This window comes from Engraulis encrasicolus, chromosome 8 (assembly GCF_034702125.1).
Source record: "Engraulis encrasicolus isolate BLACKSEA-1 chromosome 8, IST_EnEncr_1.0, whole genome shotgun sequence".
NCBI lineage: Eukaryota > Metazoa > Chordata > Actinopteri > Clupeiformes > Engraulidae > Engraulis > Engraulis encrasicolus.
Window position 1 is genome coordinate 48,551,419 of NC_085864.1, and position 26,718 is coordinate 48,578,136.

Sequence of the window (26,718 nt, forward strand, 5' to 3'; positions counted from 1 at the left end):
CAATACTAAAACATTGGCCAAATTGTCAAATAATAGGTTATCAAAAGAGTCAAACATTGTGAAAATAGCCCATCTACAAGCCCACTACGCCTCATAAAGGGTCTCTGATGATTTTGAAAAATTGACATTTAAAGAGCCAAAAGTGGCAGCCATCTTGAATTTGAAGGTCAAATCAATCAATCTACATCATTTGTGAATTTATTGACCCAAATATTCTCAGAAACCATGTATTATGCAGCACTGTGGGCAAAACCATTAAAAAGTAAATTCCAGCTTGGCTGGCAGCAGCCATTTTGGATGTAGGGCTCTACAAAAATTTCCCCACATTTTTGTGAGGGGCACCCCGGCTCATTTTTTTTATTTAACCTTTATAGATGACAAATGCAGTGAGAAACGAACCTTTCCTCTCCATGGTCACGGAACTCCTATAAATGATCCAACTAGCTGGTCTAAGCGCCATCTGTCTGAAGAAACTCACAAGATTTACTTTGCGATTTTGATATAGATTAATCTAGATTAATTTCATAATTGCAATGAGATTAATCTAGATTTAAAAAAAAAAAAATCCATGCCCACCCCTTACCACAATCAAATTCTAAATATTCCTTATGACTGGTAAAATTGCACTTTTCACAAAAAGGGGGAATCTTCTCCATGTCCGCCATTTTGAATGTAAAGAAATATCTGTAAAACTTCTTGTACTTTTGTCATACTACTAAATATTAGTTTATTACTTACTAAAACCTACTCTGGCCACAGTCCTACACAGTGCACCTTTATTAAAGCAGAATTACCATTATACATGATAGAGGAATAAAGTTAATCAGAATTAAAAGTGGAATAAACAACCCACTTCATATAGAATAACGTTTAAATCTGAGACCTTGTCGAATATTTGTTTCTGATTTTTTTTGTTATTCAGGTATCTTAGACCAGGCATGAAAATCCCTCACCTTTCGGCGAAATTCGCCGTTTTGAAATCAAAATGTTTCATTTCTGTGAATCGTGTAGATCTATCTATCTATCTATCTGCCCCCCTCATCAGACATGACGGCATGACAATCATGAAGTAACGAAGATGGTTGGCAGTTATTCTTATGTTCACTGTCCCTGGGTCGCTACAGTATGCTCAAAATTCATCATTTTAAGGGACACTGCACAGAAAATGGTCAAAAAAGGTACTGCAAATATGCTGCTCGTTGAAACTACATGAAAGTTTACTAAATAATAAATATTTTCTAGTGTGGTCCAAGTACAGTCATTTTTGCACCTAAAAATGGCTATTTTTGGAAATTCAAAATGGCGGACCATGGAGAAGATCCCCCTTTTCATGTATGAAAAGTGCAATTTTTCCAGTCATAATAAATACTTAGAATTTGATGCTGGTGGTAACTATTCATGAAAAAGGTAACATTACTGAATGGGCAGCATGAATTCTGGAAATAAACATCTAAAAATCTAACACAGTGTCCCTTTAAAGACGGTTTTAGCTAAATTTTCTCCCATGGGAGACCATGCCCCCAGGGCCCCCTAGTATGACTCTTATACAACACTATCCCCCAAAAACGGCACTGCACAGTGCACACCACACATGCGCGCGTACCGCTGCAGCACACGCGACGCTCCGTGCCACTGCGCCACGCCTTTCTCACCTTTTTCACCCCTGACCCGTTCTCATGCCTGTCTTAGACATAATTTAGACATTGACAGGAGGTAATCCCCATTCCAACTTACAGCAACTCTGACAACCATACATTACAATACATTCCTCAAACGAGCTTGCCTTTTGCTACAGTGTTGCCAATTTTATTGCAATATTTTTCATCCGTCAGATTTTTAAACATTTATGCAAGGTCTAAGAAGAGAGTGAATAACATTCTAATCCATTCACGGAACAGGAATTTCTCAATATACAGCAATAATGTCTATAAATGTGGGCCAGGTTAAAAATACATTTTTAAAAATCACCTTTTGTCAGTATCAGCCGCTCGTAAGTTAATACGTCGTCCCATAGAGTCATCAGACTGTACAGTGAATGCTGTAGAACTTGGCCCAGCATGTCTCCTGCAAAATGATGAGATTAGCTGACCTATTATGATAAACAAATTAGATTGCTTAAATTGGACATATTATAAGGTCACCTTTTGCTCATTTTTCATTGTCATGTACAGTTTTTTCAATTGTTTTGGCAAATTTCTCAAGTCAGAATTGACAGGCTCTAAAACTCTTGTTCAATCCTGAAAACGTTGTGTCACATGTTCAAAGCAGTTTCTTATGGCTTTGAACAAATTGAAAATGCTTTTTCCATCTGCAAATATGTTTGTGCACAATTCTGAGGTTTTTTTTAATTATCAGTTTGTTTTGTCATGTTAAAGGATAGTTCTGGCGTAAAATGAAAGTGTCACCATCGATTTCCCATGCCCCAAAATGTATCTAATGATGAGCCATTCCGGGAAATGCTGCGCTGTTATGGAGTTAGCTTATTTTAAGCTTTTTGGCAAATAACGCAGCCAATGCATCACGTCGGGGCCAATTTGTAAATATTATTTTCTGATGTTGCCCCACTATAAACAACCTCAAAAACGCTACACACTTCATCACAAAGGTCTCGTCAATCAAACCGAGGCACAGATAAGATCATCGGACCACACAGTCTTTCACTGGCCAGTGTTTTCAGAGGTGTCTCACTGTTGCAACTCTCTAGTCTGACCCGGATGCAAGCTACTCAGGTGGTAGGCTAAACATGGTTCGCGGTTCTTATACCGGCTGCGGCCGTAAAATGAAAAGCTGGATCCCCGAACGTTTTCACCGACTGCCACTGTCTAAACCAGCCATATTACGGGAATGGCTAATAGCATTAGAAGTAATATTATACAATAGTTAGATCCGGTCAATTTATTTTGCGATGTCTGATTGGACGAGACGCGTTCTACTGGCATTCTACGCGTCGGTAAGGAGGATGATGTCTAGGTGGACATCATCCCCGGAGACTCATCACACCTAATAATCACTCCGCCGTGGATAGAATGTAACCAGGGCCGCGCATTTTGAACTCGCCATCATTCTATCTCATAGTCTACTGCGGAGAAAGTGAATGTAACCAGGGCCGCGTATTTTGAACTCACCATCATTCTATTCCATTGTTCAATGCTGGACTAAGTTGGGCGCACGCATGCCTGCATGACAGAGACGCGTAGCCTATCCCCGTTGGTATTTGGATTCTGGCAGAGAGGAAAGAAGTGATCTGATTCTAGTGCAGTTGTCTGGGAAGTTGGCACACCTCTGCGACCTCTATTTCGTAGTCTTTTGAAGGCAATCTAACGTAGGCTAGCCTACGTTAAATAGACTATCTGTTCATACACGGAAGATAGTTTCAAACGGGAGATATGCGGGACTTTTTTGACACTTTTTCGACACAGCTACAGAAAGGCTATGTCAGTCTCCTGCAGTGTATGAGAACCGCTATAATCGGATCTCATTTGCGCTGCGGGAGAGGGAATGACGAGGAAGAGATGGCTTAAAAATACAGCCTAGGCTATCAGCAAAGCTTGCCATCCACCACGTGCAAATCAATTAATAGTAGCCTACAAAGTGGGCATCTGGAAGCAAGATACCGTGTGCCATGCAATTTAAAATGATGGCCGCTTGGAACTGGAATGAGTTGCCTTTTAGTTTATTGGGAGGGAAAACGCGAACCCATCTCGGGTTCGCACCCACATCAGACGTTTGCCTATGAAAGTGTTTCAGCAGCAAAGTTGTATAGTAGCCTGCAGTAGCCTAAAGCAGACATCGGGATATCATAGGCCTACAAGGGATTGATTTGTGTGGTTGTGCGTGTGAGAACAGCGCTCGGATCTCATGCGGCACTGGAGAGGGAAAGACGAGGTGTGTCTTTACGCAGCTATCAGCAAGTTTTGTGGTCCAAAAAAAACGTGAAAATCAATGTCGGCCAAAAGGCTTATAAAAGTAGGCATCTACTAAAATGTTGAAGTTGCACAGTGTTTTCATTTATCATGCATCATTTTAGTAGGCTAAGCGAAGCCCATTCGCAGTCCACACAGAAATGCACTTCACAGCGTTTCATGGAACTTTACGCGCTGGCGCTGTCAGCTCGTCATTGCATAGCAACCATAATCAATTCGGAACTACTTTGCTTAGCGGAGCAGGTAAACAAAGTATGATGAAGGTAACTAATAAACATGAATTCGAACATTTATTCTGGTATTTTGTTGGCAATTGAACTATTGTATAAAAGCAATATGACCCTCGTGGTCGGGATGATGTTTAACGTATATCATCCCTGGTGTGATTGCCGACGGCACTCAGCCTTCGGCTTCGTGCCTATGGCCGAACCACACCAGGGATGATATCCGTCAACATCATCCCTCCCACTCGGGTCATATTGCTTAAATAATAATAATAATAATAATAATAATAATTGTATTTGTATAGCACTGTGTCATACAAGGCATGTAACTCAAAGTGCTTAATAAATGGGAAAAAAAAACATTGTTAGAGATGGATTAAAAAGGAGAGGTATAGGGGAGAGGCAGAAATAGCAGGAAGGCAGAGGAAGAAGAGATAGACAGAGATTGTAGAGTCATAAGGTCAACGTAGGTTAGGACCAAGATTCTTAGATGCGTAAGGTCCATAGTGGCTGGGCCTATCATAAGTCATAGATAGTCACACAGAGATTGGGCGCTCAGGTGCGGCCCCTGGTGGCATCAGGGGTGACGAAAAACTCCCTTTCGCTTGATTCATAGTTTGTAAGGGGGAAAAAAGCTCAGTGAGGTTTGAGAAAAAAAACCCTATAGTCAGGAAGAAACCTCAGGCAGAGACCAGCGGCCACCTAGGGGAGCCCCCTGCCAGGGCTGGTTGCGAGTAGTAAGGGTGCTGCGGCAGCTGGGACACTATGACGCCTTGGGAGCTAGGAGTTGGCAAGGATGAAGAGGTGGGTCTTCAGAGGTGGACGTAATTGACATAAAAACCCTGAGGGATTGCGACTATTGTATTTGCAGGCAGCATTTCCAGGATGTTGACTGCAAGAAGAGTGAGGGAGATGTAAAACCTAGGCTAAACAAAACCGTCTAAAGAGGAATGCTGTGTCAAAAAGGCGCATGGCTATGGAGGTATGTTTGAAGAGAGAGAAACATGTATACATTTGTCTGGCTCATGAATCTTGACTGTGTGAATCTGTGAAACTGGTCGCAACACAGCGCGTCTTTGCCAGCAAGCACTCTGTTTTTGGAAGGCATACAGTGAGGAGAATAAGTATTTGATCCATTGCTGATTTTGTTGGTTTGCCCACTAATAAAGACATGATCATTCTATAATATTAATGATAAAATGTATTCTAATATGGAGAGACAGAATATCAAAAAGAAAATCCAGAAAATAACTTTGAAGAATATATTTTAATTGATTTGTATTCCATTGAGGAAAATAAGTATTTGACCCCTCTAGTCAAAGAAGACAAAATACTTGGTGGCAAAGCCCTTGTTTTCTCATTCAGAGGTCAGATGTTTCTTTCAGTTAATGACAATGTTTGTGGATATATTAGAAATGGTTTTTGTCCATTTTTCTTTGCAGATCATCTCTAAATCATTTAAGTTGTATGACTGTAGCTTGGCAAATGGGATCTTTTGTCCCCTTCACAGGATTATTATAGGGTTAATGTTTGGAAACTGTCTAGGCCACTTCATGACCTTAATGTGCTTCTGCTTGAGCTACTCTTTCGTTGCTTGGGCTGTATGTTATGGATTATTATCATATTGGGAGGCCAATCCATGACCCACCTTCAGTCTAGTGGTGGTGGGAAAGAGGTTGGCATGCAGCATTGTACGTTTACATGTCTCCCTTCATCCATTCCTTGACGATGTGAAGTTGTCCTGTGTCTTGGCCAGACAAACAACCTCAAAACATAATGTTACCACTTTCATGTATGATGTTGGAGAAGGTGTTGTTCTTGGGATCATAGGCAGCATTTCTCTTCCTCCAAACACATCGAGTTGTGTTAATGCCAAACAGTTTGATTTTGGTGTTATCTGATTCCAGCACCTCCCAATCATATCCTAATCCAGTTTGATGTTCATTGGCAAACTTCAGGTGAGCCTGAACAGGTTCCTTCTGAAGCAGGGGTACCATACATGCACTGCAGGATTTTAATCCGTTGTGGTATTAAGTGTTTCCAATAGTTTTCTTAGTGATTGAGGTCCCAGCTGCCTTGAGATCATTTCCTAGCTCCTCCCATACAGTTTTAAGGTGCTTTATCTCTTTTTTTTCTGGTTATTAAATTCCCACAAGGTCAAATCTTGTATGGAACCACAGACAGGCCTAAGATTGATGATTGATGATCATTTTGTATGTCCTAAAATTGGGAAGAAATGCACCAACAGTTTGCTCCTTAATATCTAGGAGCCCATTTCAGCCTTGTTGAGTTCTAAAATCTTGTCCCTGACATCCTTTGACAGCTTTTTGGTCTGTCCCATGTTGGCGAGTTTAGTTTGATTGATTGACTGATTCTATGGACTGATTCTGCAGATTCAATGTGTCTTTTGTGCAGGTTACTATTAACAGGTGTGTTCAATTCAGATAACAAGTTGATTGGAAGTGCCATTTGATCTGCGGGATCAGAACTCTTAATGGTTGGCAGGGGATCAAATACTTATTTCCCTCAATGAAATATAAATCAATTAATATATATTCTTTAGAGTTAATTTCTGGATTATCTTTTTGATATTCTGTCTCATCATATTATAATACATATTATCATTAATATGAAAGACTGGTCATGTCTTTATTAGTGGGCAAACCAACAAAATCAGCAAGGGATCAAATACTTATTCTCCTCACTGTATACAGGTGCAGTAAATGTAGTACTATGTATGTACTATGGCTTGTTTAGACAGTGGCAGTCGGTGAAAACGGTCAGGGTTCCAGCTTTTCATTTTACGGCCGCAGCCGGTATAAGAACCGCGGACCATGTTTAGCCTACCTAGCCACCTGATGGAGTAGCCTGCTTCCGGGTCAGACTAGAGAGTTGCAACAGTGAGACACCTCTGAAAACACTGGGCAGTGAAAGACTGTGTGGTCCGATGATCTTATCTGTGCCTCGGTTTGATTGACGAGACCTTTGTGATGAAATGTGTAGCGTGTTTGAGGTTGTTTATAGCGGGGATACATCAGAAAATAATACAAACCCCAACTCCGGTGAAGTTGGGACGTTTGGTAAACTGAGAATAAAATCAAAATGCTATCATTTTCAAAACATTCAATATATTCCTTAGATGGAGAATAGTGAAAAGACAACATATCAAATGTTAAAACCGAGAAAAGATATTGTTTTAGGGGACATATGTACTCATCTCTAATTTGATAACTGTAACACGTCTCAAATAAGTTGGGATGGGGATCCGTGAAATGTTATAAACGTCCAAATAAGAAAAAACAACAAGGAAGAACATTTCAAAATGAATTATACTGATGAACAATTTGAGTGTCCAGGTATAAGACAATCACAGAGAGGCTAAAGCCGGGCATACACTGTGCGATATTTTCACTCGTGGGTCTTTATCTTCTGCTCACACTGCACGATGGAATTTCACTGTTTAAAAGTTCACAGCTCACGACTCATCCTCACACTACACGAGCCGACAGTCGGATGCAAGCGAAATACTTCCACCGTACGACGCGACAGGCATGTTTCCCCGGTCTGCAGAGGAGGGAACATACGCACCTGAGGTGGAGATGAAGTCGCGCTCAACAGTGAATCGCACGGCCCTATTCATTTGTGCATGTGAAGTGTCAAATCGGGTCGTAGCACTGCTTTAACTGTGCGATTTCTGCACGAACCACGACCAGAATTTCAAACCGTTTCGATTTTCCTGCGACCCTGCGATTGCACGATCGTGAGGCGAAAACGCTTGTCGTTACCCCATGTACACTGCACGATGCGAGACTCACGATTGACCTGCGATTGAGCAAGAAATCGGCCCGACTCTCAAAAAGTCGTGCGAGTGCCAAATCGGGGCAAAAGTCGCACAGTGTAAGCCCAGCTTTAGTCACTCAGAATTAAAGATGAAGAGGGAACAATTACCATAGTTATTAGATAAAGTTTTGAATTCCATTGATTTACCGTGATTGAGTGTATATAAGACATATTTTTGTCATTAAAATCATTATAGGTTCATGACATCATGAAATATATATTGGCTGTAGTCTCACTCTAGCACACGAAGAATTACAGCTAGTGAAAACTTGACCATATCAAGGACGCTTCATGTGTGCAAATGATGGAGGGGTTTAACATTCCCCTATCCACCCGAGCTCACTTGAAATAGACCCAGACGACATGGGAAATTGTCCTTTGCTTACAGAAGTCAGCAGAAGTTAATTTTTTTTTGACAATAATAGGGTCTTGCACATCCTGTGCTACAGTGAAAATTGACCATGCAAGTTTAGCTAGTGCTAACTTCAAAAGTCAGCCTCCGTGATGGCATGAGGGTGGAGTAGTACATTGGTTATAGTCCGGCAGCCAAAAGCCAAATATCAGCCGAACCCAGTTTCGTCTGATAAAGTTTTTTTCTTTGCAGTTTGTGGTTGCTTAAAGGGACACTCCACCCATTTTGCAATAGGCTTTCCATTGATAGACACCCAGTCATACTTTTGAATGTTCTTTCAAAAATCTCTCAATTCCCCCTGAGATTGGAGAAATCCACATTCATCTCTTAACACTTCCTATGTCAATGATGTAAAAATGGTCATTTTGCATCATCGACATAGGAAGTGTAAGAGAGGTGGATTTCTGTTGAGACTACAAGCCTTTTTCCCACCTTTTCAACCCCGCCCATAGGGGGTTGGACCTAATGCTCTAACAGACCTATCACAGATCAGTGTCCCAGTGCTTTAAGCAGTGTTGCCAGATTGGGCTGTTTCCCACCCAATTGGGCTGCTTAGGATGGCCGTCTGCGGGTAAAAATGGCATTTTACAAGAAAACTCGCCCAATCTTTCCCATCGACATCAATAGAATTGGGCGGGATTTAGTGCTTCCAGGCGGGTTTTGAGCATATTTTGGGCTGGAAATCATCAGCCTCATCTGGCAACACTGCCAGTAAGTCACTGGCATAGCTGGAAAGGAGAAGCTGGAGCACACTGCAGCTTAGTTTTCAAGACTTTATTTTGTGCACACACCAACGTTTTGTTGCTACACCTTCTTCAGAGTCAAATGATTGCAAGAGAGAGACACACATTTCAAGACTTGACATTCACAGGTGATCCCACTTGGTTTGGCTAAATTGGTCTCATCTCATTGCAGGCAATTGACCCCACCCCCCAACACCAGGACAAGATTGCAGACAATTAGACAGAGAGGCTTTGTGGAAAGGCATTTTGGATTCATACTCTAAATTCAGTGGAGCCTCAGGGCATAAATGAGGAACACAATATGTCTTGCTCTCTGTAACAAATTGTTCCAGCATCGCGGCTGTGGTCTTCTAATAATTGTAGCTGTGGTTTTATTGACAATGTTCTTTGTGTATTGTTTTTTTTTTCACTTTTTTATTTTGTTTTGGGAAGTTGGCAAGCTGTCTAATTGTCTACAATCTTGTCCTGGTGTTGGGGGGTGGGGTCAATTACCTGCAATGAGATCAGACCAATTTAGCCAAACCAAGTAGGATCACCTGTGAATGTCAAGTCTTGAAATGTGTGTCTCTCTCTTGCTATCATTTGACTCTGAAGAAGGTGTAGCAACACAGAAACGTTGGTCACGTGTGTGCACAAAATAAAGTCTTGAAAACTAAGCTGCAGTGTGCTCCAGCTTCTCCTTTCCAGTGATGTCTGTCCCACTGTGATGCACCTGCAAGCAGGGTTGCCAGATGAGGCTGATGATTTCTAGCCCAAAAAATGCTCAAAACCAGCCTAGAAGCTCAAAATCCCGCCCAATTCTATTGATTTCTATGGCTAAAATTGGGCGGGTTTTTCTGCTAAATGCCATTTTTACCCGCACACGACCATCCTAAGCAGCCCAATTGGGCGGGAAACAGCCCAATCTGGCAACACTGCCTGCAAGCTGAGGGAGGGATGATGCATAGAGTCCCAAATAACTGGGTGTGGCCTGTGGAACTTGAGCATTGCAGTGCATTATGGGGATTGTTGTCACAAATCCACAAGCACTAAAAAGTCATTTTCTGCCTTTTCTTGGCCAAGAAGGCACCAAATTAGAAATGTATGTTACTATTCTACTATACATATGACCCACTTTCAGTAACATATTCATGTCTTCACCGGTGGAATGCCCCTTTAAGGTGTACCTATTAAGATTCCAGACGATGCCCGGTGATATCCCTTGAGGATTTTCAGATATTGAGCCTTTTATGCTTGATATGCTGCAGCCATAGATTACAACAGTGTTTGGCTCCCAATTCATGTTATGTTGACCAAATACCCTATACCATACTTATTTTGTGTTTGTTTACATGGTAGGATGTGTATAAGAACAGGTGGTGAGGTATGGACATCAGTGGGGGTGGGGTCATGCATGTTTGGGGGCGGGGCATTCACCCAAAAAGCCTGATTTTCCAAGTCGGAGACACAAAGGCCAACATTTCGCCAAACGTTGCTTTATATCTCATAGTGGGTTGTTTGCTGTTTGTAGTTGTCCAACACTTACCCATCAGGATAAGAGTGAGTGATGTGCCAATTTCAGATATTAACCCTTTCATGTTGATTTCGCTGCAGCCATAGCCCCGCAAGCTTTTGACAGCTTCATAACTGCACTATGATTAACCATAGAGCATTCTGGGTGGTAGGCCTGCCACATCAAAGTGGAGAAAGTGTCCTCGTACCAAATACATTTTAGACAATTACATAACTAGCTGTTTGTCCAGCAGAAATATGTAACATTTAAGCGAATATTGGTGGTGTCAGCTCAGACATACCCAGAAAGGATTACTAATTCAACACAGAATTTCACCATTTCATACATTGCTATTTACTCTTCCTGTGCTGTTGTAACACAAAATAAAAATTGTAAGTAATAATTACATAATTTTTGGCTGATTATTTGTTTGCCTACAAAGTACATAATTTCAGTGGTGGTCGTATTAACATGGAAAGAGATAAAATTAAAAATGTAAATCCACAAAATGACATTGTAATTGACCTTTTACCAGCCCATGCCATATCAGGGTGTGACACTGCGGCATCCTATTTTGGTATTGGTAAAGGCTTTGTTATCAAGACCCTAAAAGCTGGATATCACTTGACATCAATTGGTAATGTGCTGGCACCATTCCAACAACTTTCCAGTAGGGCTGGTAAAATAATATTCGAAATTCGAATATTATTCGAATATGGAAAAAAATATGTATATTCGAATGCAAAAATGAATATTAGAATAATTTACGAAATATATTGCGCAGGGCAGTGCGCGCATTGATTCTCCTAAGTGTCCATGGTGCGTCCCTTACTGGCCTCTGTGTAGCTGCTGCAGTCACATGTCACAACAAGGAAGCAACGCAAGTTGCTTTGATAGAGAGTAGCTTCGTGCAGATTGTTTTGACATTTGAGTTCTTATTGCTGTTCGAACCACATTGTAAGAAGTTGCCATCTCTCGTGAATGACTTACAACGTGGAGCTCTACACCCCCCCAACTATGCATGGAATAAAAGTGAGCCGAGTGATAAAGTGGTATGGAAGCTGGCGAGGTGTGAGTTAGCACCATGAAGTCGCAATATAGCTTTTTTGTAGCTACAGATAAGCGACTGGTCTTTACATTTTTTTGCACCGTCCGACACAAATGCTGGCTTAAGATAAGGCGACAAGAGGCAGTCACGAATTGCTTGAATTGGGCACGAGATGCACGAGACCAAAGCAGGGGGCATCAAGGAATTTGTCAAAGCAGCAATGGAATCAAGCGAGGTACAGCCCAAATTTTAGTTGGAGAGGTTGGGTGACGCTAGTGTGTGTGTGTGGGTGTGGGTGAGTGAGAGAGAGGGAGCGCGCATCCGCGAAGGTGCCGTTGTGAAAGACTATCTGGGTCCCCCGTACCAACTCCAGGTGATAGAAACACAGCGTTTGGTCAAAACGAAAGTCTATCAATCCTGGTCTGAATGAATACGCCCTAAATTAAGAGTGACATTTAGGCTACTTACGACCAAACAACATTGCTTGTTGCTTCTAACATCTACAGTCGCCAGTTACGGACCAAGATAGTCTTTCACACCGTGTTTGCCTGATTATCATCAACGTTCAAAGTGTTGCGCCACTAGGAGGGCGGGCACAGCCTGGCTAGTGCCGTGTGTCTACTTTCCCACTTCGAGTTTTTAACACTAATTGTATCTATTCGATCTCCAGCATAAAATAAACGGGTAGAACGATATGCAATAGCCTTTTCCCCATTGTTTAAAGTGTCTATTCCGTGCACAGTGCTCGTTTTTTGCGTGATTTTCTCCGCGGGAAAAAAAAACCCATTAATAATAATATTCGAATATATTTGATATTCGGACCATAGCCTATTTTAAGACACATATTCGAATTTAATTTCTGGGGAATGTTACCAGCCCTACTTTCCAGTGAGGCCACTAACTTTGTGTCGGCATGTTATGGCATTCCAGACAGTATCAGCATGTCACATACAAGGTTGGTGGTATGGGGGAAAAGAATGGGAAAGGTCATTTATCTTCACCTAACCTGGCTGCTCTTCCACCAACAACAGAGGCATTTCTTGAGAATGTGAAAAGGGCTCATTTTCAAGCAATATTGTGGAGGACATTGGTTCACACTCCACCTGAACTATCTCCTGAAGCATTTGGATGGAAGAAAGACCCATGCAACAAAGCACTGATACCAATAAGTGTTCCAGAAAATGTCAAAGTGGCACCAGACTACATTTTACAGATGATCAGATGTGGTTGCAAGAGTAAAAGCCCCTGCAATTCTAAGAAATGTAGCTGTGCTGTAAACAGTGTGCCTTGCACCATTTTCTGTGCATGTTTTCGGCTGGGATGCTGCCGAACCAATGTTGTGTGAGCTTTACTGTGTGTGTGTGTGTGTGTGTGTGTGTGTGTGTGTGGTGTGTGTGTGTGTGTGTGTGTGTGTGTGTGGTGTGTGTGTGTGTGTGTGTGTGTGTGTGTGTGTGTGTGTGTGTGTGTGTGTGTGTGCGTGCGTGTGTGCGTGCGTGCGCGCGTGCGTCCGTGTGTAGTGTATATAATGTAGGCATAGGTGTTTTAGGTGTTAAGGACTCTGTATGTTGTATAGGTGTAGACAGGTCTTTCTGTGCGAATTTAAATGCATGTACATGTCTTATTTGATGGCTTTATGGACTTTAAGTGATCATTTAATACCAGTCAGGATACACTGGATTGACTTAATTTTTTGACTCAACAGTATATATAATGTATAGCTGTTTTCCTATGTTTAGACCTCTCTCTCTCTCTCTCTCTCTCTCTCTCTCTCTCTCTCTCTCTCTCTCACACACACTGTCTCTGAGCGTGCGGTACTGTATGTTGCAGTGTATATAGGTCTTTCTGTGTAAATTTAAATGCATGTACAGATCTTATTTGATGGCTTTATGGATTTAAGTGATCATTACACTGGATGTATGTCATTTCTTTACTCATCTTTTGGAACAGCCAACGACTGCTCACCAGTTACCCCCACACTCTGTTGTTCTTTTTTCTTTTTTTGGGGGGGGGTTCTTTTATGTTGGCTATTTGTGGTAGGCTACCTACCGGCGATGTTGTCATGTATGTTGTCATGATGTGATGTTATGCAGGATCTCATAATGCACAATCCGTTCCATACTTTACAGTCTTATTCTAAGCAATGTTGTGAATGTTTTTACTGAGGCATTTCTTGATTTGTCATTCATGACCTGATTTATATAACTAAATGCATAAAAATAGGCCGAAATCGCATTTTTTAAGGTTATTAGCAGTATTTTCTCTGTACCTGGATAACAAAAGGAGATAGCCACAATTAACCACAGTAAATATTCTTGTATGTACGATTTTTGAAGCTGGAATTTTCAGGTGGTCAGATTCATTGCATCAAAATATATGCAAATTAGTGCATATTTAATTAGATAATAGCCTAATTGGCATATTTAAACATAAAATATAGAAAACTTGTAATACATTTTTTTCTCCAATTCATACGAGTAATCATCTGATAAAGTTTCATATTGATATCTGCAAGTTAAAAAAATACCCTATTCACCTACAGTGTCTCGCCTTATTTGTGGGATTGCTGTTATGAAAGGGTTAATTATTACCCCATATTGGGTTTGTTTCAATAAGGGCAGTGTTAAGGCAGTCCAATGTGAATGTTTTTCAGGTAATATAAGCAATTTGATACATTTTGTAACATTATTCACAGTAATATTAGGTGTCTTTAGTTTTTTGTCATAATTTGCATTTATGGGACAATAAAGGCTCAAAATCTGGAAATGCTCAAGGGATATCACCGGGCATCGTCTGAAATCTTGAAGACTTGCCTAAAATCTATCAGATAAAGCAAAAAAAAAAACTTTATCAAAGAAATCTGGGTTCAACCCCACGGCTCCCGGACTATAAGCTGTTCTAACTCACCTGTAGAATTGAATACAGTACTGAATGAAATAAATGGGTTTTAAACAGCATGAAAAGCCATTCGTGCATTATATTTTGAAGGGACATCTTCAATTACTGCCACATAGTAAGGAAAAATTGCATTCGTAACTATGTTTTAACAATTTAACTCCAACATAAGGACCAGCAGGACATAAAATGGCTGGCTTTTGGTCAAGACCTGTCAAACTGTAAGCACTACAGAAAGGAAAACATTGAAAAACATGGCAAGGAATACACCTACCATTTAAGCTGGTGAAATCATGTCCAAGATAGGAATCAACACTTTTTTATATAAAATCATCTCATCAGTTAATGCTATTAACTGTTAAGTGTTGTTCTTTGTTTTGTTTTTAGTCTTCCTCGACATTTGCTGCCTTTTATTGTCCCTGTCCCAACTCTTTTGAGACGCGTTGGATTTACATATTCATGAATATCCCCCAAAACAATCATTTTGGTCAGTTTTGATGGCTGATATGTTTTCTTTGTACCGTTCTCCAACTAATGCCAGTGACGTAAGCGGTAAGTACCGAAAGGGCGTCGAACTAGTGAGTCCCGTGGGACCAATGGGCCTAAAAATTCAAATAAAAAAGCAATGTGGGACCAATGGGCTGTGGGAACAATGGACTGTGGGACCAATGGGCTGTGGGACCAATGGGCCTAAATAATGAAAAAAAGTCTTAGTGACTTGGGACCAGTGGGCCGTGGGACCAATGGGCTGTGGGACCAATGGGGTGTGGGAACATAGGTACGCTCCCATTGAATCTATCAAAAGTTCACCTGTTGTCAGCATCAACTCCTCCAAAGTTAATACGTCGTCCTATAGAGTCATCGGACTGATCAGTGAATGCTGTAGAACTTGGCCCAGCATGTCTCCTGCAAAATGATTAGATTAGCTGACCCATTATGATAAACAAATTAGATTGCTTAAACTGGACATATTATTATGTTCATGAAAATATCAAATTTGGCAATAGTTTCAATGAGCAACATAGTTGCAAAACCTACTCTGGCCACAATCCTACACAGTGCACCTTTAAAGCAGAATTACTATTATACGTACATGATAGAGGAATAAAGTTAATCAGAATTAAAAGTGGAATAAACAACCCACTTCATATAGAATAACATTTACATCTGAATAGTTTTAATTGCGAATTTTGGGTGAGTGGGGGGACCCTCGTTGAATCATTTTTTTCAGTTTTTTGTTTTGTTTTGTTATTATCTTGCAATTTAGACACTGACGGGAGGTAATCCCCATTCTGACTATTCTTCTGACTCAATACATTCCTCAAACGAGCTTGCCTTTCGCTACAGTGTTGCCAATTTTATTACAATATTTTTCATCTGTCAGATTTTTTAAACATTTATGCAAGGTCTAAGAAGAGAGTGAATAACATTCTAATCCATTCACGGAACAGGAATTTCTCAATATACAGCAATAATGTCTATAAATGTGGGCCAGGTTAAAAATACATTTTTAAAAATCACCTTTTGTCAGTATCAGCTGCTCGTAAGTTAATACGTCGTCCCATAGAGTCATCAGACTGTACAGTGAATGCTGTAGAACTTGGCCCAGCATGTCTCCTGCAAAATGATGAGATTAGCTGACCTATTATGATAAACAAATTAGATTGCTTAAACTGGACATATCATAAGGTCACCTTTTGCTCATTTTTCATTGTCATGTACAGTTTTTTCAATTGTTTTGGCAAATTTCTCAAGTCAGAATTGACAGGCTCTAAAACTCTTGTTCAATCCTGAAAACGTTGTGTCACATGTTCAAAGCAGTTTCTTATGGCTTTGAACAAATTGAAAATGCAAAAAAACGCTTCAAACAATTCCGAGGGTTTTCTTATTATCAGTTTGTTTTGTCATGTTAATAAGCATTCTTTGGTCATTGGATCTATGAAAAGTTCACCTGTTGTCAGCATCAACTCCTCCAAAGTTAATACGTCGTCCTATAGAGTCATCGGACTGATCAGTGAATGCTGTAGAACTTGGCCCAGCATGTCTCCTGCAAAATGATTAGATTAACTGTACAGTTTTTTCAACTGGTTTAGTACACTACATTTCCCATTTCCCATTTCCCAAAAGATCTTGCTCAATCTTGATATAGTTTTTTTTACATGCAGGGTTCTAATTTTCGATATAAGTAGATAGTACATTTTCGTTCCTTCTGTCCAAATTGAAATTTCACCACCGTTTGGCCAGTTTGGATAACCCCAAATCTATACGTTACATCTTCCCAACATGATCCCATTTTCAACAATCGTTGATATGGACTTCCCCTGTACACGAGCGCAACAGCAGTTTTGATGAGCACGGTTGAAGTGAACCGAATTAAGGCGCAACTGATCATCAGTGGTGAAATGGCCGTTAATTGAAACTTCACTTATGTGCTTAAGTGCCACTAAATCCAGCACCTATGATGGAATGGTTCCCTGGTTATGTGATAAAGCAAGCCTAGTTAAACTACAGGAAGTGGTAAACCTGCTAATAGATCTATAGGCAGGCACAATTTAGTTATGACAATGTGGACTACAGGCCCTTCTATTAGATGATTTACCTACCCTAATGTTAACCCGGCCTGAACTCAGCTTTTATTGTTAACCGGTTCAAGCATGCACAATAAATCATCTCAAGCGGCCATTCATTGTTATTTATCAAACTGGCCAGCTGGTATTTATTTCATAACCTCTTTAATGTGATAGATGGGGGGGGGGGGGGTTGTTCCATATATTCTTTTAGAATAGCCTATATTCATATTATGTTTTATGGGCCTTTCTATTTTGTGTTACCATACACTGATGGATGGTATCTGGATTTAAACACTCATGCAATGCAGAATGTCTATTGGTAAAATTTGGAATTGCCTATGTGGCACTGGACAATGTGTGCATTATACCCAGACAATAGTCCTGAGGGTGCATTATACACAGAGTTTGCTATGAGCCTTACATTAAGCTATTTCTTGCTGAATATTGGGACTAATATCTCAAGATTTTACTAGTTAATTACACGCTGATTGATTCAATTATGGATTTTATGCATCTCAAAATCCCCCTTAGACCTACTGTATGTATTGGATGAACAGGGTCATACTGAGGGGACTTGGCCATTTGAGAACAAAATGTCCTTGTGCATTTTTCAGAGGTAGTGAGGAGTTTTGCCCGTTGTGTGTGAGGTTTGGAGATTTGTGTGTAGAGTTTGGAGAATTCGAGAACTGATTCCAAAAAATGTGTGTAAGCAATCGAGAAAAACTATAATAAGTAGAACACTGAAGAAAATAAGTTTCTACTGTGTGTCAAGTTGAGTATATGAGTTTTACCTTCTGCATATTAGTGTTCAATGGTTCACATAAGAGTGTATTAAAATGACGGCTTGTGTGTGTCAATTGAGAACAAAATTACCTTTTTAGAAGAGAGTACACTGTTTTGAAACAAGACGTGCATTTTTCAGAGGTAGTGTGTAGTTTTGCCCGTTGTGTGTGAGGTTTGGAGATTTGTGTGTAGAGTTTTGAGAATTCGAGAACTGATTCCGAAAAATGTGTGTAAGCAATCGAGAAAAACTGTAATACTAAGGGGGGTGTTGACAGGCTTATGATGAGGCCAAGGGGGCGTTGGGAGAAAACCACTGTTCTAAGCTAGGAGATAACACGGTATGTGTAGTAATGTAATGTAATGTGAATACACTAGTTGTACTATGTAACTGAATGCTGCCTTGCCTTGTATGAGATTCTCCTATGTCAGGAAGACCCCAACTCATGGGGCCATCAGACTGCATGGACAGTACACTGGAGACTGGGGACGCAGACCTGTCACGTTGTCTTCTGTACTCAATACAAGAAAATTATTTCATTTGTATAGCATGGTTAATTTACTTAAGTCTTACAGTGTTACGTTGTTAAGTATTTAACTGAAGTTTTATGTTGACGAATTTTAAAATGGAAAAGGGGGGAAATTATTTGCCTCATGTCAGCTTCAGCTTCATCAGACTGCGTGGACACTGGGGATATGTTCCTGGCTTGTTGTTCACTCATATAGTGTTGACGGGAGGTCGGCAGCCTAGAGATAGGAAAAGACAGGCTAAATCCATGTTTTATTTTGAGACAGTAAAGTACAGTAAATGGAAAATTGAGTGGTGCACTTGATGATACATTTGAAGCACTTTGGTGCAGTTGGATTTATTCATAGTCAAAAAAAAATGATCCAATCATAAATAACAATGAGTAGTATTCGTTTATTTGTCTTAGTATAGGGAATTGTTTATTGTTTATAATAATAATGATAATAATAATTTTCTCTCCGTCTCAATGGTTGACGGTTCCGTTTGGAGGATGGGATGATCTGAAGCTTACTGTGTGTTGCCTGCTGAATATGATCCACTGCTCGGGGCCTCCTGAGGATTATCGAATATCTTTGCCATTGCTGCAATCCTACAACAAACACTGGATTTAGATTCCTGTTGTATTTCAAATGCATTTGTCAACACTCAATAAAGGAATGTTTTATTGGGAGTATATAGTAGTACATAGTATATTGATTAGTCTATGTCTGTATGGGAAAGCAAGAAATGTAATTTCAAATTCTTTGTATGACCAGTGCATGTAAAGAAATTGACAATAAAACCCACTTGACTTGTAGTAGATGTAGATGTTTCACAGCATATAATGAGTAGATGTGTCATAGCATATTGTTTTCACCTGAAGGCATGCATTCTTAAATTGATACTGTCCCAATTTTGGAAATAAGCTTATTTTATACATTTCCTTGAGTTAAATGATTGAGTTTTACATTTCTCCTGTACTTTCAACCGTTCTCTGAGTATGGCAGTGCAAATTTTACCTCCAAGCTAGCAATTAACATGGAGTCCTGTGAGACCAGTTAGTCGCCAGCTAGTCTCATAGGACTCAATGTTAATTTCTAGCTTGGAGGTACTTCACTTAAAGTTAAGTTTCATCTTAACAAGATCATTCCAAGTATATCAAGAATATAGGCCTACCTTTTGCTTTTTCTTAATCGGCCTCCTGACTTAATGTTTTCTGCGGACCTATTAATCAAAATGGACACCAAATTGACAGTTAGCCTGAATGTCATGGAGGAATCGTCCCATTTAATGAACAGATGTTACTGTATCTAATTTTACAATAGAGACATTTAGCAAAAAGCAAAGCTTAGTTTAACCATTTTATTACAAGCTGTGTCTAAAAAAAAATCATACTCAAACTCACTTTGCGTTAGATGTTGGATGGTTTAACCCATCAACCTTGAAACGCACACTCGATGGAAACCCTGATCGTTTCAGTGTGGACTGCGTTGAGGAGGACGCTGACCCACTAGAACAGAATGACAAGCTACATATAATGTATATATAAAACAGTTTTATGAAATGATAGTACAAACTTGCATTATTTAAAGTGTTTATAATGCCTTAGCAACAGCAGCTAAGCTACACACTTTATAGAAGGACCTTGATATATTCACTGTGTATACAGGTGGACTGTGGACACTGTATGAAAGGATTGTATATGATTCTTGAAAATTTGATAAAACATTTATGCAAGGTCTAAGAAGAGAGTGAATAACATTCTAATCCATTCACGGAACAGGAATTTCTCAATATACAGCAATAATGTCTATAAATGTGGGCCAGGTTAAAAATACATTTTTAAAAATCACCTTTTGTCAGTATCAGCCGCTCGTAAGTTAATACGTCGTCCCATAGAGTCATCAGACTGTACAGTGAATGCTGTAGAACTTGGCCCAGCATGTCTCCTGCAAAATGATGAGATTAGCTGACCTATTATGATAAACAAATTAGATTGCTTAAACTGGACATATCATAAGGTCACCTTTTGCTCATTTTTCATTGTCATGTACAGTTTTTTCAATTGTTTTGGCAAATTTCTCAAGTCAGAATTGACAGGCTCTAAAACTCTTGTTCAATCCTGAAAACGTTGTGTCACATGTTCAAAGCAGTTTCTTATGGCTTTGAACAAATTGAAAATGCAAAAAAATGCTTCAAACAATTCCGAGGGTTTTCTTATTATCAGTTTGTTTTGTCATGTTAATAAGCATTCTTTGGTCATTGGATCTATGAAAAGTTCACCTGTTGTCAGCATCAACTCCTCCAAAGTTAATACGTCGTCCTATAGAGTCATCGGACTGATCAGTGAATGCTGTAGAACTTGGCCCAGCATGTCTCCTGCAAAATGATTAGATTAACTGTACAGTTTTTTCAACTGGTTTAGTACACTACATTTCCCATTTCCCATTTCCCAAAAGATCTTGCTCAATCTTGATATAGTTTTTTTTACATGCAGGGTTCTAATTTTCGATATAAGTAGATAGTACATTTTCGTTCCTTCTGTCCAAATTGAAATTTCACCACTGTTTGGCCAGTTTGGATAACCCCAAATCTATACGTTACATCTTCCCAACATGATCCCATTTTCAACAATCGTTGATATGGACTTCCCCTGTACACGAGCGCAACAGCAGTTTTGATGAGCACGGTTGAAGTGAACCGAATTAAGGCGCAACTGATCATCAGTGGTGAAATGGCCGTTAATTGAAACTTCACTTATGTGCTTAAGTGCCACTAAATCCAGCACCTATGATGGAATGGTTCCCTGGTTATGTGATAAAGCAAGCCTAGTTAAACTACAGGAAGTGGTAAACCTGCTAATAGATCTATAGGCAGGCACAATTTAGTTATGACAATGTGGACTACAGGCCCTTCTATTAGATGATTTACCTACCCTAATGTTAACCCGGCCTGAACTCAGCTTTTATTGTTAACCGGTTCAAGCATGCACAATAAATCATCTCAAGCGGCCATTCATTGTTATTTATCAAACTGGCCAGCTGGTATTTATTTCATAACCTCTTTAATGTTATAGATGGGGGGGGGGGTGTTCCACAAACTCTTTTAGAATAGCCTATATTCATATTATGTTTTATGGGCCTTTCTATTTTGTGTTACCATACACTGATGGATGGTATCTGGATTTAAACACTCATGCAATGCAGAATGTCTATTGGTAAAATTTGGAATTGCCTATGTGGCACTGGACAATGTGTGCATTATACCCAGACAATAGTCCTGAGGGTGCATTATACACAGAGTTTGCTATGAGCCTTACATTAAGCTATTTCTTGCTGAATATTGGGACTAATATCTCAAGATTTTACTAGTTAATTACACGCTGATTGATTCAATTATGGATTTTATGCATCTCAAAATCCCCCTTAGACCTACTGTATGTATTGGATGAACAGGGCCATACTGAGGGGACTTGGCCATTTGCGAACAAAATTACCTTTTTAGAAGAGAGTACATTGTTTTGAGACAAGATGTGCATTTTTCAGAGGTAGTGAGGAGTTTTGCCCGTTGTGTGTGTGAGGTTTGGAGATTTGTGTGTAGAGTTTGGAGAATTCGAGAACTGATTCCAAAAAATGTGTGTAAGCAATCGAGAAAAACTATAATAAGTAGAACACTGAAGAAAATAAGTTTCTACTGTGTGTCAAGTTGAGTATATGAGTTTTACCTTCTGCATATTAGTGTTCAATGGTTCACATAAGAGTGTATTAAAATGACGGCTTGTGTGTGTCAATTGAGAACAAAATTACCTTTTTAGAAGAGAGTACACTGTTTTGAAACAAGACGTGCATTTTTCAGAGGTAGTGTGTAGTTTTGCCCGTTGTGTGTGAGGTTTGGAGATTTGTGTGTAGAGTTTTGAGAATTCGAGAACTGATTCTGAAAATTGTGTGTAAGCAATCGAGAAAAACTGTAATACTAGGGGGGGGGGCTTTGTCAGGCTTATGATAAGGTCAACGGGGCGTTGGGAGAAAACCACTGTTCTAAGCTAGGAGATAACACGGTATGTGTAGTAATGTAATGTAATGTGAATACACTAGTTGTACTATGTAACTGAATGCTGCCTTGCCTTGTATGAGATTCTCCTATGTCAGGAAGACCCCAACTCATGGGGCCATCAGACTGCATGGACAGTACACTGGAGACTGGGGACGCAGACCTGTCACGTTGTCTTCTGTACTCAATACAAGAAAATTATTTCATTTGTATAGCATGGTTAATTTACTTAAGTCTTACAGTGTTACGTTGTTAAGTATTTAACTGAAGTTTTATGTTGACGAATTTTAAAAATGGAAAGGGGGAAATTATTTGCCTCATGTCAGCTTCAGCTTCATCAGACTGCGTGGACACTGGGGATATGTTCCTGGCTTGTTGTTCACTCATATAGTGTTGACGGGAGGTCGGCAGCCTAGAGATAGGAAAAGACAGGCTAAATCCATGTTTTATTTTGAGACAGTAAAGTACAGTAAATGGAAAATTGAGTGGTGCACTTGATGATACATTTGAAGCACTTTGGTGCAGTTGGATTTATTCATAGTCAAAAAAAAATGATCCAATCATAAATAACAATGAGTAGTATTCGTTTATTTGTCTTAGTATAGGGAATTGTTTATTGTTTATAATAATAATGATAATAATAATTTTCTCTCCGTCTCAATGGTTGACGGTTCCGTTTGGAGGATGGGATGATCTGAAGCTTACTGTGTGTTGCCTGCTGAATATGATCCACTGCTCGGGGCCTCCTGAGGATTATCGAATATCTTTGCCATTGCTGCAATCCTACAACAAACACTGGATTTAGATTCCTGTTGTATTTCAAATGCATTTGTCAACACTCAATAAAGGAATGTTTTATTGGGAGTATATAGTAGTACATAGTATATTGATTAGTCTATGTCTGTATGGGAAAGCAAGAAATGTAATTTCAAATTCTTTGTATGACCAGTGCATGTAAAGAAATTGACAATAAAACCCACTTGACTTGTAGTAGATGTAGATGTTTCACAGCATATAATGAGTAGATGTGTCATAGCATATTGTTTTCACCTGAAGGCATGCATTCTTAAATTGATACTGTCCCAATTTTGGAAATAAGCTTATTTTATACATTTCCTTGAGTTAAATGATTGAGTTTTACATTTCTCCTGTACTTTCAACCGTTCTCTGAGTATGGCAGTGCAAATTTTACCTCCAAGCTAGCAATTAACATGGAGTCCTGTGAGACCAGTTAGTCGCCAGCTAGTCTCATAGGACTCAATGTTAATTTCTAGCTTGGAGGTACTTCACTTAAAGTTAAGTTTCATCTTAACAAGATCATTCCAAGTATATCAAGAATATAGGCCTACCTTTTGCTTTTTCTTAATCGGCCTCCTGACTTAATGTTTTCTGCGGACCTATTAATCAAAATGGACACCAAATTGACAGTTAGCCTGAATGTCATGGAGGAATCGTCCCATTTAATGAACAGATGTTACTGTATCTAATTTTACAATAGAGACATTTAGCAAAAAGCAAAGCTTAGTTTAACCATTTTATTACAAGCTGTGTCTAAAAAAAAATCATACTCAAACTCACTTTGCGTTAGATGTTGGATGGTTTAACCCATCAACCTTGAAACGCACACTCGATGGAAACCCTGATCGTTTCAGTGTGGACTGCGTTGAGGAGGACGCTGACCCACTAGAACAGAATGACAAGCTACATATAATGTATATATAAAACAGTTTTATGAAATGATAGTACAAACTTGCATTATTTAAAGTGTTTATAATGCCTTAGCAACAGCAGCTAAGCTACACACTTTATAGAAGGACCTTGATATATTCACTGTGTATACAGGTGGACTGTGGACACTGTATGAAAGGATTGTATATGATTCTTGAAAATTTGATAAAAATCCACCCCATTCATAAAAGTGCTAATTTTGGTGAAAATTATGAACAAAATTAATCCAGGTAATAGACAGGTCATCAGCTGGGAAAATTAGGCCTTTCGTCCTACCGCACTTTTCTCTGTGGATTACTGACCAGAGGCCCTATTGGAAGAAATTAAATCATGGGGCCACGTCAATTTTTGCTCAGAATTCAATATGGCCGCCATTTCCAAAATGACTTGTTTTCATGCATTATTACATTGTACTATAAGGTGATATTCATGAACGATGAACTACGTTCAGCACTATTCTGTCCTATTTCCTTACATACATGTTTACAAAGGTTGACTAAACTAAAAGAAATAAAGTTGGCCACCTTGCAATATCCAAAGGAAAGTGCTGAAAATAATGATTGAAATGCACACAGTCTATGGCTGCGAAAATTAGGCCTATTGTCCTGTCAGGGTTTTCACAGTGGATTACAGACCAGAAGGCCTACTGAAAAAGATGAAAACTTGGGGCCATCTATGTGCTCCAAAATTCAAGATGTTCTCTGTTTTTCAGAATGGCAGACTTTCACACATTTTTCTCAATACTGTAAGGCCATAATTACCAATAAAGATACCCTATTTTTTCAGTTAAATTGTCCTATCTCCTTACAGACGTGAGTATAAAGGTTGTCTAGTAAAAGGTATGAATATACAGTATATACAGGGGGTGGACAAAATAACTGAGACACCTGTCATTTTAGAGTCATTTAGTTCCTCTTGCATCCACAGTTAATCCTGTTGGATGTGGTTCATCCTTCTTGGTGGTATGCAGACATTACCTTGGATACTGTGGCTCTTGATACATCACAAAGACTTACTGTCTCGGTCAAAGATGCAACAGTTACACAGAATTTCTCCTTTTTGAACTCTGACATGTCACCCATAATGTTTTGTGCATTGCAAAATTTGGAGCAAAACTGTGCTCTTGCCCTGCTAATTGAACCTTCACACTTCACTTTACTGGTGCAATGTGCCATTAATGAAGATTGGCCAACAGGCTGGTCCAGCCCTTAAACTTCCAATACTAAAATGATAGGTGTCTCAGATATTTTGTCCAACCCCTGTATCTTGCCACTTTGAAATATCCAAAGGAATGTTGTCAAATTATTGAATTTCAACACAGTGGACTGCTGAAAAAAGGCATATTGTCCTGCCAAACTGTGTGTGTGTGTGTGTGTGTGTGTGTGTGTGTGTGTGTGTGTGTGTGTGTGCGTGCGTGCGTGCGTGCGTGCGTGTGTGTGTGCGTGTGCGTGCGTTTGTATCTGTGTGTACGTGTGCCTGAGTGCGCTTTTCTGAAGTGTGTGTGGCCAGTGTGCTTCTTTACATACACTGACATAGACACAGTAGACCGGGGGGTAAGGTGGGGGGTAGGGGGAACCGAATGATGTGGAGGAGCGGGGGGATGAATGAGGGGGTGAGTGGGGGTAGGGGAGGCAGAGTGGGTTTGGGGGAAATGAGTCGGGGTTGAATTAGGAGGTGGGGGGGGCAGAATAGTGTGTGGGGGGATGTGGGGGTTCGGGGGGTCAGAATAATGTGTGTGTGTGGGGGGGGTGGGGGGGGGGGGGGGGAAGTTGAGTCTGGGGGGGGGGGGGGGGGCGTTGGACCTGCCAAACTTTTCACATTGTGTGGGGGGTGGGCGAGTATTTTGTTGGGGGGTGGGGGAAGAATGAGTCAGGGGGGTTGAGCGTGGGGGGCAGAATAGTGGGGGTGAGTGAGGGGTGAAGGGGCAGAGTAGAATGGGAAGGATGAGTGAGTGGGTTGGGGGGCAAAATAGTGTGTGTGTGGGGGGGGGGGGGTGAGGGGGTGGAGAAGGCAGAATAGTGTGTGGGGGAAAGACACTGTAGAGCAGAGGAAAGATGAGCGGGGGATACGCGCTCGCACACACGCACGCCACGAACACTCACCCTTGCTTTATGCAGAAAAATGTAGGCCTGAAAAACTTTTGGTCAGAAATCTAATGTGAAAAGTTTGGCAGATCAATAGCCTTTTTTCAGCAGTCAACTATGTATGTGTAATTCAATCATTTTCTGACAACAATCCTTAGGATATTGTGTATAGGAAATTTACATCTTTCTGTTGCCAACCTTTGTACTCACGTCTGTAGATAGGAGATTTCACTGAAAATAAGTTATCTTTATTGATAATTATGGTCTTACAGTATTGAGAAAAATGTATGAAAGTCTGCCATTCTGAAAAACAGAGAACATTTTGAATTTGTGAGCACATTTGATATGGCAACCAGCTGGTGAATCTTTTTCAATATACCTTCTGGTCTGTAATCCACTGTGAAAACCCTGACAGGACAATAGG